The following is a 14200-nucleotide window of genomic DNA, read 5'->3' as shown; positions in this document are numbered from 1 at the left end:
ATGCAGAGAACAGGTGAGTCTTCAACCTGAATTTAAATAAACTGAGTGTTTTAGCTTTCTGGGAGTTTGTTCCAGATATGTGGAGTATAAAAGCTCAATGCATCTTCTCGATGTCTGGGTCTGATTCTGGGAACTAATAAAAAACAGGATCCAGATGACCTGAGGGATCTGGAAGGTTAATACTGGGTCAGGAGGTCACTGATGTATTTTGGTCCTAAACCATTGAGAGCTTTATAGACCAGCATCAGAACTTTAAAGTCTATCCACTCTAACCAGTGTAAAGACCTCAGAGCTGGACTGATGTGGTCCACTTTTTTGGTCTTAGTGAGGACTCGAGCAGCAGAGTTCTGAATGAGCTGTAGTTGTCTGACTGATTTTTTAGGTAGACCTGTAAAGATGCTGTTACAGTAATCAAGCCTACTAAAGATGAATGCATTGAGTAGTTTTTCCAGGTCCTGTTGAGACATCAGATCTTTTATCCTTGAAATGTTCTTGAGGTGATAGTAAGCTGACTTTGTTATTGCCTTAATGTGTTTTTCTAAGTTTAGGTCTGCATCCATCACTACACCCAAATTTCTCGCCTGGTTTGTGGTTTTTAGGTGTATAGATTGAAGTTCTCTGGTGACCTGTAATCGTTTTTCTTTGGCTCCAAATACTATTACCTCAGTTTTATTTTTGTTTAGCTGGAGAAAATTGTGGCACAACCAGTCATTAATTTCCTCAATGCATTTACCAAGAGCCTGTACAGGGCCTCAGTCTCCTGGTGACATTGTGCTATATATTTGTGTGTCATCTGGACAGCTGTGATAGTTTATTTTGTTGTTCTTTATAATCTGTGCCAGTGGGAGCATGTAAATGTTAAACAGAAGGGGTCCCAAGATGGAATCTTGGGGAACTCCACATGTGATACTTGTCTGCTCAGATGTGAAGTTGCCTATTGATACAAAGTATTTCCTGTTTTCTAAGTATGTTTTGAACCAGTTTAGTATAGTTCCTGAAAGACCTGCCCAGTTCTCCAGTGGTTTTAGTAACCTTCCAGTCAGTATCTGATCTGCTCTACCACCTGAGCCACAGCCACCCCTAGGTGAAGCTGCTTCCTGGTTGTTGATGTTTGTTTCTAAAGATGTTGTTGATGAGACTTTGTAGAAAGCAGCTGGTCTGAGTGATGTGATCAGAGTGCAGTAGATAATGTCTGACAGCAGTTTGAAGAAGAAATGGATTCTGTTCTGTTCTTCACTCATCACCTACCTGACAGCTGACACCTCACACCTGTTTCTCACCTGCAGGTCAACGAGGAGGACGTGTTAGACTGAGAGTCGCCCTGATAGTTTCTGCTGTGCTTTTTGCTGCTGCTGTTGTTTTTCTGATCTACAGAAAACAGTCAGGATTCAGAGCATTCACCTGCTGCCAACTGCAGACTTTCTGAAATGTCTCATAGATTTTTCCATATGAACTCTGAGTTTCCTGCTGCTGAGCAGAGAGATAAATGACGCGAGGACAGACGACATTCAACAACACTCCACAGAGACCAGCCCCATCCTCGTCAACCAACTGGACTGCATTTAAAGAGGAACCACAAATCCAACCTGGATGATGTTACCACACATCAACAGAAAGACTAACGTGTATTATTATTATTATTTTCATTTATTTAGTGTTTCAGTTCCCTTATCTCTATAAGAGTGACCAGTAGAAGCACATGGCATTCAGCAGTATCCAACTTTACCCATCTGTGGTGATACAGTGCTATATTCTGCTATGTTCTATCCTATTCCAGGTTCTCAGCATTGAATTTAAGCATTCAGTGCAGATCTGATCTGAGGACTGACAGAAATTAAACTGAAACACTACATGTTCAGAGCATGAGTAGGGCTGTCTTGTCAAAGTATACAATATGACATTACTGGGTTGGTTGGTTCCCTCTAATAATCCTACTGCTGTGTTTATTTTCTTTTCCTCATTGGTTTGGTGTACAGTACAGAGTGAGGGGCACAATCAACTGGGAGAGTATTAATGATCTTGGAGATCAGGTCTGTAAATTTTATCATTAACCTGTTTAGTTGTTGCTAGTCTGTGACTGAGTTTGCAGGTGTGTGTGTGTGCGTGTGTGCGTGTGTGTGTGTGTGATAGTGCATTAATTAGATGTGTTGAGGCCTCTACCTCATTTGTAAGCAACAATACTCTTCTTCTTCTTTTGTAAGTCAAGTGTTCAATCGAACAACTGCACTGCATTGACCTTGGGATGTTAGTTTATAATGCTTTTGTGTAACTTGATAGGTATGGGCTAAGAAGCTTTTTTTGTCCTGTCTGTCCCTGAGTGTGTTGTGCTTTAAGTGAACAGAGGTCTTCCACACTGCCAGATCAGTTTGACCTGTGGCCTCCTCTCTTATTATAATACACTGGTAACAAAGGACTTGGGTTTGAGACCCAAGCTACAGCATCAGTTTCTTGGTTCCAGCCACACTTGGGGCATGTTGGATCAACTTTGTTCTTATGTAATCAGCGCTAAAAGCTGACTTTAGGAAAGTCAGGCACTGGTTAACGTCCCCAAAAAAGTTTTTTTTTTTTTTTTTTTTTAACCTCAAAACAAACTCGGTTAAATTGTACAAAAATTAGAATCTTGACTTATTAATCAAATATGTTGCTCATTGTAATGTGTGGCTAACTGTGTAACAAAAAGCTTGTTTTTTTAAATTATGGGCCTAGCAGGGCCTGCTGGGATTTTGACCTGGTAGGCATGTATTTTCTCTCTTCTGGCTCAGGTACTGCCCTTCTGTTAAGGCCACAGAAAGAGGAGCAGAGAGCCTTAGTGGTGTGTGGCGCTGCTTGCTTGTTGTTTGTAATTTAATTTGTTATGTTTCCTTTCTTATGAAGGTAATAGTGGATTTTCTGTGTTTTTCAGTTTAATTATTAAAAAAAATTCTCCTTTTTTTTGTGTTTTCATACATATAAACAGCGATAAAAAGGAACAAGTCTGAGCACAAATATGTACATTTGAAAACCAACCAATGGGGAAGTCTGCAGCTACAGAGATGGCCACTTAGCAGCAGGATACAGAGAACAATGACAATGTTAAACATAATGGTACACTGTATCCAACCCCTAGAGTGTACCAGATGCATTCATAAAGAGCCGATACTGTAATCCAATAAAGGTGAAAAAGTTCCAGAAATAAAAGGTTTCTGTGAGAGAAATTGGGTTTATTTATGACAAACTTAGTTAAAGTTTCAGCTTGGACACACAACTTTAGATGTGAGTTTTAAAAAGTAACTCTGATCTGAGTGTCTGTTTTTCCCTTTGATTGATATATATATACATGCAGATATACACTCATCCCCCTTCCCCCCTCCAAACGCCTTTGACGCTTATTCCCCTCCGATGCTGACGGTGGATCAAGGAGACCAGCGCATAAGCTGCAGGCCCGGATGTACTGTCTACGTCACCCTTTACCCATCCCTGTTGCTTGTCATGTGTTTCTTTGGTGCATTAAGAGTTCTTTCATGTGCTATGTGCAGAGGTGTTTTTTTTTTTTGTTCTCAAACTGATCTCCCTATTATACCTCTCTGACCTGTCTTCCCCATGTGATGTTTTTGTGTAATGTATGTATGGTTGGAGGGTAAGATGGCGCTGCCATTGCATGCAATAGGTCGGCAGCCTTAACATGAAATTTCCCCTTGTGGGACTAATAAAGGTATCTTATCTTATCTTAATCTGTGTAACTGTTAAAGGGTGGCCTATATACTTCTGCTGTCTTGTTGCCTTGTTGTTGCTTCGTTGCTGTTGTGGTGACTGGCTCTTTGCTTTGTTTGTTATATTTTAATTGTGCTTTTAAAATGAGTTGAATTTTAGAGTGTGTGTGTTTGTTCTTTTATCTCTCATTTACTCAGCAGTTTGGGGTATTGTATTTTGCTTTAGTGGAGGCACAGCAGCTTGTTGTGGGGCACGTGAGGTGGAATTCCCTCTGATGCATGTGAGTGTACAAACTGGTAAATAGGTATAATGCACTGTTTGAGTTGCAGAGAGGCTACACGGGTGAGTAACTGGTGGCACCCTTGGGCACTCCTTCCTGTAGGTTGCCTCCCCAAGTGGCTGGTCTCCTCCATTTTGTTTAAATATTTACTGAGCTGCTATTTCAACTACGACAGTATCATTGCAGCGAACCTTGTTCCTTTAATTGATATTTGCTAACAAAGTGTCTTTATTCACGTTTCTGTATTGCCAGCCCTGCTACCGAAGAAGTTTCTGTTCTGCACTTTACATTCACAGTTATTTTGTCTAATAAACTCTTTTTACGAAACTGACCTGCCTCACCTCTGCTTGTTAATAACGAGGCTGTGTGCCTTTTTCAAACTGTTGCAACGTTTGCACTGGCTATTGTAATCTTTCCTGCGCTGTAACTTCCTCCCCAGATGGCAACATCATTTAGTTTCGTTTACCTGTTTTACCTTCATGCTGCCACATTCAGATATTGGCATATTCTGACATTTCTGGCATGGTTCTTATCCATCTGATGCAAAAAACATTCATAAAACAGACTTCACATCCAATGAAAGCTGATAAATATTTCCACCTCATTTAAAAACAAATGGAAACATGTAATTTGAGTTTCAGTTTCACCTTCTCGAAAGTTTTAAGAGGAATTATTTTTCCTCAGAGAAAAGACAAACTATCCACCAGGTCTTCTTCTAAAAGCAACAGTTCAAAACTTTGAGGATCATTGGGAACATGTAATTGCCAAAGAGTCAGCTCAAAATGTTCAGATTTGAAATATTCAGTTTGTATCTGTTGCAATTTAAATGGTGGCATGGATGAGAACCTACATGCACTACAAAGACATTCTCATAAGCAACAGTCCTTCTGTGCAGACCTGAATGTTTACTCAGTATAACTGTGTTGGCTTTGCATCATGAATCTTATTTCCATCAAAACACTTTAAGGATTAAACAGTAAAAAAAAACCTGTACCGTAGCAGTTTTTAGATATTTCAAAAGAATGATCAAAGAAAGTGTGATGCACCATGCTCTTGTGTTTTACAGATAACTTCCCTCTCAGCTCCTATTCAGGCGCTCAAAGGAAAGTGATGACTTGGAAAACCTCACTAAGGGACATTAACATTAGCATTCAAGCTAAATTCCTTTGCAGGTTTATACATGTTCCTGCTCTGTGTAGCTGAAGTAGTCTCCATGCCACTTTTAAGCTTAACCCTGACCCTTTCCTCACTCTCCTCCTCCAAACCTTTAATCCCTGACCTCTGACACTGTGCTCTCTTTGAATGAACGCGTGATAAAAACAAAGACCCCACTGTCAAATCAAACTTGAGTTTGTGGTGAGAACGTGACTGTGATGAGTCATTTCACCATCAAACTTATTTTTACTCTCAAATATACAGAAAGAAATGGAGCCTGACTTTAGTGTTTGAGAAAGAAGTTCAACAATGAATCACTGATGGCTGAGCTTCAGAGTAAATCCTTTGTCCTCTCCGATCATTTCAGGTTTGTTTTAGCTGTCATTGTGCACAGAGTATAAAAAACAGCTGGTTTCAAAAATTTAAAATGCTCAGCTGCTTTTGAACCACTCGCTGATGCTGCTTCTTCATCCAGGACTTTGAGGACTGCTCTCGAGTAAATTGTTTGTTTGACAGTGGATATCTTATAGTTTTATTTGTTTTTTACTTTTTAAAAATCAAGATTTAGGCCTGTCTGAGCTCATAACATATATATTTTTCAGAGATTCGTGTTGCTCAGAGTACCAGCAAGTATATGATTTATAAAATCTAATATGTTTCTGTAGACTGATCACAATATGATCAGCAGTCGATTTGGGGATGAGGGAGTTCCCCTTGTAATGTTTACTTTGTGAATGAACGACTAGTTTACACCATACAATAATAATAATAATAATAATAATAATAAAAAACACTCAAAAGACACAAAGACAAAAGCTTTAGGAGAAATATGTCTGTGTAGGTTCGCAGTCATCCAAGTCATGGTAATCTAAAAACCATGGAAAGTCACTTTTCTTCCCAAACTCTTCAGGACAGCTTTAGGAGAAAAAAGAATTTCTTGAATGGCAAAACCCAAAACAAGGCAAGACTGAACCCCCCCCCCCCCCAGAAAAACTCAATGAGGAAGTGGGAAAGAAAAAAAATACGAAAGTGCTGATTGGCCGAGGGCAGAATGCCTGATCCTAGAACAGGGGTCGGCAACCCTAGGCACGCGTGCCACCGTTGGCACAGAAGGGTTAACTGATGGCACGCACGACCATAGCTGGACTGGACATCGGGCATACCGGACATTTGCTCGGTGGCCCGATGATTTTTTTTTATTTTTTTATTTATTTATTTTTTTGGTGGTGGATTGGCCAGACGCTGGTCGGTCTGTAAAAATAACTCAGTTGTTTGGTGGTGGCTATGGCGGAGCTTCCACAGATTCAGTAAAATTAACAAGTGGTGGAGGCCAGCAGGTGGATGAGGGAAGGGGAGGCAGAAGGAGGAGAGACCCGAGGCAGCCGCCGGTCGGAGCGTCAGGTGAACTGAACTTCAAGTAAGTAGTTATGACCTGCAGTCTATCTGGGTCAGATATAAACCAAGTTTAGGTGGACTTTATTTTCGTTGTGCTGACTTTTTACAGTCAGTTACAATAACTCGTACTGCGTACTAGCTAGCATGACGGAATTTATATACAGCTGGGCGGGTGCTATGATTTTATTGATAGTGAACTTTATTTTATTCATAAGGTTAGTTAGTAGAGTTGCCAACTGTCCCATACAAACGGAATCGTCCCGCATTCGGAGAAATTATTACGCGTTTCGTGTTGAGCTGAGAAGGAACACAGTTTGTCCCGTACTTCAGCCAGGATGGAAAAAGACACAAAGCTGGAGTTATTCTGTGTCTTTGCTGCACAGCTGCCTCTTCTTCTCTCATTCTCTCCCCCTCCCTCTCCTTTTTCTACTTCAATCACGAAACTGATCAATGATCAGCTGATCGGCTTTTCTCTCTTGTTTATTTATCGCCCACTTTGCGCCAGAAAGAGGAAACCGCCGGATGTCGCGCTAAACAACAGCAGCACGTTTAAGCTTGGTCAGCTGTTGTTAGAATTTATTTAATATTACTTTCTAGTATCAGCTGATGTTTGCTGGAGCCACAGCTGTAAAAACTGCTGGTCATGATATCGGTTTGTATATCTGGTGAGAGGGAAACATGAAGATGAAACCAGGAGATGTCCTTACTAAATCATCAGAGCTGAACAGCTGATGGAGAAACAGGTTTACCTTTTAGGTGACATGAATGAGTTGAAGGGAAGTTATGAACTGTTTCTGAGAGACAAATAACACCAGGATCCTTTTCTAAGTAGCTGACAGCTGGTAACTGTGCAGGTCTAGCAAAGTTTTGCCAGGGGGCCAGGTAGGGCATTAACAGGGAAAGGGGGGCACAAAGAAATACTTTCTTATTCTCATTTAAAATGTCTGGCTGTTATTAAATAATTATCTGAAGCTTACAACCAAAGTTTTTATCTGACGTAAAATGTATAGCAATCATACATTTACCAACAAGACAGTGTACATCACTGTCACAACAGTGTTTGTTTTCATTCAAAGGCTTTATGGCTTTAATATCTGGGGGGCCGGTCTTTAGTCAAAATGCATCCATAGACTCGAGACACAATGCATTTTTGGGACTTTCAGGTGTATGGACCAATGTTTTATTTTCTGATCAAACCAGAAATCTTTAATGAGCAGCTAGATTTGTCTCGCATTAACTGGCTGAGTTAATGCCAGTTAATGCGACATCGAAGCAGCTGGAATCCATAGCTCTGCGTGTTCATGGAGCTGCGTTTTCACCTGCTGGACATCACTACCTGACAAGTTTAACTGTCTTCAGAACATTGCAGAGGCCTTATTGACACACTGTTAGCCTTTGCAGTAATTTCCATAGCTTAATACTGCAAAATCAACAGTAAAAAACTCTAAAGGATGTTTGCAGTTTAGTACTGTAATTTGCAAGTAATTGTGGGAAAATTCCACGAGATTACATTATTTTTACGGTAACTCACCGTACTCATGGAAACAGCTGTAAAATACAGCAAATGTAACAATTGGTGATGTTACTGAGATTATACTATTACACCATCTGGATTTCTGTTGTTTTCTACTGTAGATCTAAGAGTAATTACCTAAATCCTCATTCAGAGTGTATTACTATAAAATGCAATTCATTGTGAGAGTAGTATCACATGTAAACTACAATATACAGCATCATTTTTAACTTAAGGAGTAAGTTGCAGCTACACTATTTGAAGTATTTGAAGTATAACTGAAGTATACTAAGAAGTACAATGAAATACCCAGCAAGCATTGCAGTGCTTTAACTGTAAAATTAAAACAACTATGAAACAAATAATTGATGTTTTAAACAAGAATTTGTCACAAATTCTTGTGTAATGTCTTTTACCTTCTGAACAGAGTAAGTGGGATAAAAAAAAAATGTTTAAACCGTGAGTTAAAACGGTTAATAGTTAATAAACCTCAACTCTCAAATCATTTTCTCACCTGTTTGCAATATAATTCTGGTACTTGAACTATGAGTGTAGTTCTCTGCAAAGGAAGCCTTCTGATAGTTGGAACTATTATCTGACTGTCTGGGGAATGGAGTGATTTGTTACATGTGAAAAATATGTTTCAACTGGATTTTAATTACTATGTTTCAACCAGAAGTAACTCAAATATAAACTAAAAAGTAAATCAATAGTATACTTGTAAGTTTAGTATTGTGTTAGAGTATATTTTAAGTATACTCTTATAGACTGGAAAGGACATTATGTTAGTACAGTTATAGTGAACAAAAAGTACATCCAAAAGTTCATTTCAAGTATACTTCTATATACTAAAACGGGGGCCAATGTAGGTCACGTATACTTAGACTGATTTCCTTTCTATATGTTACATTTAGACTAATGTTTAAAAGTTACTTCATTTAGCAGGGTGTAGCTTTTTACTCTTCTTATTCTTTTTTATACTGGAACTTCATTTTTTCTGTATAAGGTGGTACTTTTAAGACACCTCTGCCTAACTACAGTGAACTAACCAGAAGTCTCGGAATATGCTCTGGTGGTCATTTTACACAAGTTCAGGTGTCACATCCATGAAACCTACACCACTAACCAGCATCAGTCCTACAACTTCACTCTCAAATTTAATAAATTCTGGGACAAGCAGAAACTGTATTTTTAGCGGTGCATTTTGTGGCAGGCCAGACTGCTATAAAATGCACTCTCCTTGTAGCACCACTTCGTCTTGGTTCAGAAGAGATGTCCTGGATATACGTGATAATGTAACACGGGTGTTTTTGTTTGTTCATGTTTAGCGCGTTGGGTTGTGTTTTTAAAGCGAATGTTACGTTTTTAAAGCGTGTTATGCGACAGGTGTGTGTAGCACTGGTTACACATCTCAATGGGAGAGCATTAGTCGAGACCACACCTTTACCTGACGTACAACGTGACGTATGGCGCACACTTTCAAAACAACAATGGCGGATAGAAGATATTGATCGAGGCGGCTAATGCTCCTTTCGCTGGTTGCCAACAACCATTAAATAACAAGAAGAAGAAAATATTGATCTGCTTTTCTTAGTTTTGCACGTTTAAGACGCAATTCAGACTCAAACAAAGCTGCAAAGCAGGAGAACAACATGGCCATCAACTATTCTGTGCCACAGATCCAGTTCGCTGCAGCACAGAGTGATGATGAGACGGTGGAAGAACAACAGAGACAATTTACGGACCGTTAACATGTGCAACTTAGAAGTAGTCAGAGGTAACTGGATGGAGTTCAGTCAGGTTAAATGCACGGTTGATTGGATTATATCTGAAGATCGTATGCTATTCGTGACAACTCTACTAGACTCCAAATTTCTCGTCCATGAGGGAGTATCTCAAAAGTAAATGAAACAACTAAACTTAACACTTTTTCCCTAAAACGGACTGACATGGGAAACATTAAAGTTGGACTGACACCAGCTAATCAGTCTGAAGGTAAGTGTTTTTTCACTTATTCGAGAGAAGTCAGAATGCGTTCTTATTACTGTTTGTTTTGACTCTTAAGCTACCCAGCCAGGTTATTTTCAGTCAAATGCTATGACAAAATATCAATATCTATGAATGTGGAGACTCAAAAGACTAGTTAGGTAATAGTTGCCGATGGATTTATGAGACTTGATAGAAAGTTGGACGTTTGCAACAGGTGAATCGGTGAACTACCGAGGTTGCGCCCAAATGCTTAAAGTTGGTCAGTGTTTTCAGATGTGCTTGTACTACCTGTACGGTGCGGAGTGCTGACTTAGTCAGGCTAAACCCATTAAAGCGTCGAGCTCAAATATCTTTTCATTTTTGTGCACTGCTCTCTTGTCTTTTGTCGGCACACATTTTCTGTTTATTGAAGCCTTTTGTGAATAATTTTGATCATGTAAAAACTGGGAATTGGTCCCTATTGACAATACTCTTATTTTTCTTTCTTTCTTTTTTTGTTTTTTTTTGCATTGCATATGTCATTTAGGAAAGGTAATTGGTCATTGAACTTTTTGCAACTATGTGTATTTGTAAATTTTGTGGCTTCCGTGCACACAAATTTATATTGTTCAGTTTGCATGTTAAAAGCCACAAACATGTAGCTAACTATAGGCTTTCTCGTGGAACTGAGAACTGTCCTGCCACTTTCAGAACATTTTCTGCCTTTCATTCACATATGCATTGGAATCACAGAACAAGAAGGGAGACCACTGAGGAGAAGTTCTATGAGTTCACGGGTGACCTCAGCTGTCAAGTTCCTGGATGTGGGTATGCTGCACAAAACTTTACAACTCTGTGCCCATCTCAGATTTCACATCAAAGACGGGAAAAAAGTATTATGTCCATTTGAAGATTGCTCTAAATACTTCAGTGTCCGAACATCATTTTCCAGCCGTATTTCTCGAAAACATAAGTAGACAGTTCAGCAGTCAAGGCAACAAGAAATTGGGGAATTTGCCATAATACAAGGACAGGACACAGTTAATCTATTAGAAGACAGTTGGCTTTGTGTAATGCAGGCTAAAATGCTCTTACCAACCAGCACTATACAGAGCATCATAGAGGAATTTCAGGATCTTCGCAGCTGTGCAATGCACAATGTTCTTGCAATACTGTCTGACAAACTCTTCATTTAATATTCCACAAGCAGAAGTGGACAAAATCAATCAAGAACTTTTTTCATAGAGGACTATATATATCCTCTCTATATATCTGAAACATAAACAAAAGTAGACACTAAATCTAACACCATTAACCTTTCATTGGTAGTGGTACAGCTAAGGGTTTGAAATTGTGACATACTGTAAAATATATTGACTCAAGGTCTTTTCAATGCAAGACCTTGAGTTTGTAGTTCTTTTGCAGTCCTGGGATTGCTTCTTTTCATCTTCAGACAAGGTCCCCAAAAACTGCCTTGCCATTACTACTCAATCCTAATTGAAGGGTTCATCTTTTAGTGAGGACATATTTGTTGACATAGTAGCTTTTTAAGGTAACTTTTCCAATGATCTGTATTTATTTATTTATGTGTTTAGATGGCAACAGACCAGAGAACCTGAATGACACCATTACTCTGGAGCCTTGCCCTGCTGCATCAGCTGAAACATCAAGCCATCCACGTCCACCCCTCCTCCTCCACGTCCACCACTATGTACAACCATTACTCCAGCTCTTGGGTCTCACACTTACAGATTCCTTGGGAAAGATTTCCACTCCGATTGTCGCATGCAATCACAGGAGGGGACAGACCTCATCCAGAGGACAGGAGAAGTCAGCTAATAGTGATAGATGATGAATGAATTATCCCTAAGTAACTCATTATTTCAAATCACAACTCAATGTTACTGTATGTTACTATTTATTGTGGCATGTTTTAAGGTTTTTTGTAAGGATAAACCCTGAAGAGGGAACAAAATGTACCTCCAAGGTTGGGACAAGCAGAAAGACTGGGACCACTGTGAAGCGAAAGGTTGTTCACATTAACCCTCATGTCACAACTTTCCTCCAGCGGCTTACTGAATTTGAGTGGAAAACTTCAAATTAGGTAACTGTTTTTGCCATTTTAGTGAATTTCTTGTATAATTTAAGTGACCAATGTGTTGTTACCTGTGTCTCCACAGATGATCCATGGCCCATGCTTTCTGGACATTTACACAAGACGAACAACAATGAAGACAAGCTCTCTCGCCATCTTGCAAGGCGCTGTCTCTGTCCAATAGGTTTTTTGAGTGCAACAGTTTTGATTTTTTTTTTTCCTTCTTTTACCCGTTTGTTAAAAATTATTTCAGCTACTTACACTTTAGTTGTCACATGTATTGGCTCACCCTACAAATCAATTAACTCAGTCCACTAAGCAAGGTCGGGGTTCAGTGCAGGTCAGTCAAGTTCCTTCACACCACACACACTCATCCATGTCCTTGTGGACCCTGCTTTGTGCATTGATTTGGTGGTGTGAGCCAGTATTTTGGATAAAGTGTATATAAAGGCAGAAGTTTGGGGCTTGATATTCTATTCATTACAATTCAGTTTATTTGTATGGTGCCAACAAAATGAATGCAAGGCACTTCACATTGTAGGTTTAAGACCCTACAAAATATAACTGAGAAAACCCAACACTTGAGCATATCAGGGGCGATTCTAGGATCAGAGCTTTGGGGGTGCTGAGCACCCAGAGAGCTGCCCAGCCAGGCAAGATAAACTTTACACGTCACGATGAGACTTCTTCCCCGTCTCTGTCAGTCCCTGCATCCTTAAATGTCTCCAGTTGTCCCAAGTTCTCTCTGACTGTCTCCTTGGTGCATTTAAACCCCTGTTCCTCCCTGTCCTCATCGTCTGTTGTCTTCATCTCCGTTATCAGTCATCATAATTTACCATCTCTGTGCAAGTCTGCAAATTTCTTTCTTAAATCATAAGATTCTTAAATTCAACAAGTCTCTCTCTGCCTGGGTCCTCGTCACAAAACATGACATCACTGTTTTGTACATTTTAACACAATTTAATCCCACATTTGAGAAAGAAAGGCAAAACACTTTTTTTGAAAAGTCTGTAACAAAACCATCAAATCTGATCAAGGTTATTTAAATGCTGCAAAAGAAGAATGGATTGGGATAAAAAAAAATACATATCCTAACCTTAATTACTGGGGGAGAATGATGAATGATGCTCATAGTGAGTAAGAAGTAAACTGAGTGCATTTGGACAGAGATTCACTTTTAATGTGTGTGTATAATATAATACAGATACATAAAAAACACTCCCAAAACAGAATAAATTATTACAAATAAAAATCTTTACTGCAGATACTAATTTTACTAATTTAATAATACTAATTTTGTGTTGTAAGATTTATGAGTTTCAGTGGTACTTGGGAGAGCTTGACATTTTTCTCAGGTGGTACACACTAAAAAGTTTGAGAAACACTGATAAGTGTATGTGTGCTTTTGGAAAACATTTAAAGCTGCTGTACAGAATCTTTGAAACAAGCTTAAAACATTTTTAGAATATAAACAGAGCACTCTGCTTCTCTTTACAGCTCCTCACTCCACCAGGGCTGTTTGGCACTTTCTGATACTGTACTGCAGCAGTCATACAGACAACTGGACAGTCCAAAAGTTGGCCCACCTATTACTGGCTGAGGTTTTAGTAGAGTTGTGGCTGAACCACATAAAAATAGATCATTAATTTTAATCTCCCCAATCAATGATAATGTTGGAATGTTGTTAAAGAGGGTCAAAAATGTTTCAACCCAGTTTGTTTTGCAGCTTCTGTATAGCAGCTTTAATATAGGGAGGACACAACTTCCTGATTGTGTGAGTAAAATCAGGTTTTTTCTCTTTGTCAGTTTAATAGTTTCTGTTTTGTTCCCTGTCTGTTTTCTTACCTGCTTCTTCCTGACCTTGTACTTTCTCCTGACGTTCCCTCTTTCCTCTCTCCCTCTTTGGACTGACAATCATACACAAATAGATTGGATTCAATTAGATGAAAAATTACATTAATATGAAAAAATACTATTAAGATCACTAACAAAAAGTCCTCTCTCAGTGTACTTTCAACCAAAAGGCAAATAACCAAACCACATGAACATCTAATAAAAGATATAAATATTGAAACACTGATCCAACATTATCCTTTATTGATGG

The 14200-nt window shown here is 39.1% G+C and overlaps 1 long non-coding RNA gene across 2 annotated transcripts; it reads left to right on the top strand.

Moving 5' to 3' along the window:
• The first annotated feature begins 8925 nt into the window (after positions 1-8925).
• Positions 8926-12591, top strand: LOC109199959 (uncharacterized). Of its 2 annotated transcripts, XR_002060202.2 has the most exons (4): positions 8926-10028; positions 10755-10829; positions 11597-12030; positions 12182-12591. It is a non-coding gene; the product is annotated as an uncharacterized LOC109199959 (long non-coding RNA). The 2 variants fall into 2 exon arrangements; XR_003216392.1 differs by lacking the exons at positions 8926-10028; positions 10755-10829; positions 11597-12030 and adding an exon at positions 12044-12105 and having other exon boundaries at positions 12182-12324.
• Positions 12592-14200: the final 1609 nt, after the last annotated feature.

This window comes from Oreochromis niloticus, linkage group LG3, assembly GCF_001858045.2.
Source record: "Oreochromis niloticus isolate F11D_XX linkage group LG3, O_niloticus_UMD_NMBU, whole genome shotgun sequence".
In the NCBI taxonomy this organism is placed as follows: domain Eukaryota; kingdom Metazoa; phylum Chordata; class Actinopteri; order Cichliformes; family Cichlidae; genus Oreochromis; species Oreochromis niloticus.
This window is presented reverse-complemented; position numbering and strand designations above follow the sequence as displayed.